The 2,536-nt window shown below is 50.9% G+C and overlaps 1 pseudogene; it reads right to left on the bottom strand.

Moving 5' to 3' along the window:
• Window positions 1-452: 452 nt before the first annotated feature.
• Window positions 453-2,293, bottom strand: LOC133764773 (E3 ubiquitin-protein ligase makorin-1-like; annotated as a pseudogene).
• Between the last annotated feature and the right edge of the window lie 243 nt (window positions 2,294-2,536).

Raw genomic sequence — 2,536 nt, forward strand, 5'->3', positions numbered from 1 at the left:
TGCTCGGCTCCCCACCCAGGAGACAGCGGCTTAAGACATCGCCCCGTGGCAGCGAAGAGTGCCTCATTGCTCCACGTCAGCAGGGGTGGCTCTGAAGACGGATCGTCATCCCTCTGCACCTCTTGGACTTCTGGGACTGATGTGGTGGGCTGTGCACCACCCTGAAAAAGAATGCTGCTTTTACGCCCATCACTCAGGCCTAATAAAAAGATAACATGGCTGGCTAAGGTCAGGGAGGGGCTGACCAAAACAAAAAAAAAAGAAAAACCAGGAGACCTCTCAGGGGTGGTTTAAGTCTTGGTTCAATTCTTCTCTGTGGCAAGCCACCCTACTATCAGGACTCATAGGACCCCTTGTTCTCCTGATTTTAATTTTAACGTTTGGCCCTTGCATTGCTAACAAACTTGTAGTTTATGAAACAGAGATTGGGTGCCTGTTTTTTTTTTTTTCGTTTAAATAAATTTATTTCTTGTAACTTTGCTCTGTTTGGATTATGTCGTTTTTGTTCAGTTATGAGAACAATCTTTAAAGGATGGAGGAGTGTCGGCTAGCTTAATGGATGGAATAGCAAAGTGGAGATGTAAAACGTCAGGAAGCATACATTCAGAGCCAGGTGTTTTCACTGAGCCTATGCTGGCTAATCCACTAGACACAATCTCCTCAGGAGAAGCACGAAGTCTACTGACTATACACAGGGCTTCCTCATTCAGATTAACGAAGACCACCTAAGCTAGAAGCTGGCTGAAATACAAAGAAGAAATCCCAATCCCTTCACTGCCCCAGTCTCCAGATAAATGCGTGCCCTGAGCCGCGGTCTGGGTGCAGCTGGCAGAGTCTAGGTTCTCCCCACAACAGAAAGACAGGGAGGAGTCTCACTTTATGATCTTGCTCTCAAGCTGCTTAGCACTCCTCCACTTGCGAATGCATTTGAGACAGTAGGTGTGGCTGCAGCTGGAGAGGATCCCAAAGCGGCGCTCGCTGGGGTTGGCTTTCTCGTAGACCACCTCCATGCAGATGCCACACACCATGTCCTTGCTGCGCTGCACCGCGAACGACAGCTCCATGTCCTTCTCATGGGCCTCGATGCAGGATTTTATGTGCTGAGAGCGCTGTGCGGTGTCCACCGGGTGCAGCACCTGCAGCCCACACATGTCACAGGAATCCCCGTGGAGATACACACAGTTCTCCCCGTAGCGGCACTCGCCCACCGCGGCGTAGGGGCAGAGCTGCTTCTTGGTTTCCACGGCGGTCTGCTCTTTCTCGGGTTTGGCCGGGGTCCCTGAGCCCTGCGGGGGCACTTCAGTGCAGGAAGAGGAAGTACGGCCACAGTAGGGCTGCCCAGGGACAAACTCAAAGGCGTTGGCCCAGTCCTCTGAACCTGCTCCTAGTGCTGCCAGGTGTGCACTCGACTCCGCTTCGCCTGCACTCATGTCAGCAAGTGGTCCGGCTGCTGAGGGGAGGCTGGAGGAAGCAGCGAGGGAGGGTTCTGCAGTTAGGTCTGCAGCAGTAGTCTTCCTGTTTCAGTGGCTTGCTGTGCTCGTACCTGCAGTGGTCTCTGTAAACACAGTACCCTCGCTGAAAATACTTGCACACTACACCATACGGACTGTCAGAGAGGTCATGCGAGTAGCGACAGTTATCTCCTTCCTTACTGTCGGAGGCCACCCGACAAACCACACGGAGACACGCAACACTCAGTCAATTCATCACCACGTTTATTGCCTCGTCGCGTTCCAAGCCAAAGTAGGGGGCCCGGCGATGAGGGACTGGAGGCAGTCTCCCTAAGGAAACCCTTCAGTCTCCAGCCCCGAGCACACAGAAAGACAAGGTTATATACCCCAGACCCCATACAGATAACATTCATTGTGTGTAATCATGCATAGCACAGGAACAGAGCAAGTTTACAAAGTAGCAATGATCAGGGTACAAGCTCTGCAGATAGAGCAAAGAACATCATAGACCTTCATCAGAAGTCACATCCTGCCTGCAGGAATGTGGGATGATAAATCTTGTGCCTTCAGCCATCAGGACAATAAGCGCAGGAAACAGGATTAGATAAGGGACAGCCTCAGCCTGCTGCATCTCATGTCGGGCCAGGGCCACTGGCCCCGACACTTACAAACCCCATGCAGAAAATACCTGCAGGTGACCTGCTTGGTCCAGCTGCCGCCCGCTCCTCCCGCCCCCGGGGCCCGGGGCGGCGACCGTGAGGAGCGGGCTAGGGGAGGCGGCTGCAGCTCCTGCTCCCACTGGCTGCGGTGCCTGTTGTTCCGGGAGCCGCAGCCTCCGCCATTACTTTACTTAGTATATACTGAAGCGATCTCCTGTATATAAAGATAATTGAAAATGAAAAAAAAAAAAAAACCTTGGTTTTTTAAATTGGAAATTACATAGAAAAATAATCAATCTTTTTTTTTAAAAAAAATCATTTTGCAGAATCTCGGTCATTAATGTGATGCACAGTTATTTAATGCTATAACTAGTACTCCAACAGTATTTTTTTTCACTTTGTGTTACTATGGGAGGGCAAACTGTT

The sequence above is a fragment of the Lepus europaeus genome, chromosome 7, assembly GCF_033115175.1.
Source record: "Lepus europaeus isolate LE1 chromosome 7, mLepTim1.pri, whole genome shotgun sequence".
Taxonomy (NCBI): domain Eukaryota; kingdom Metazoa; phylum Chordata; class Mammalia; order Lagomorpha; family Leporidae; genus Lepus; species Lepus europaeus.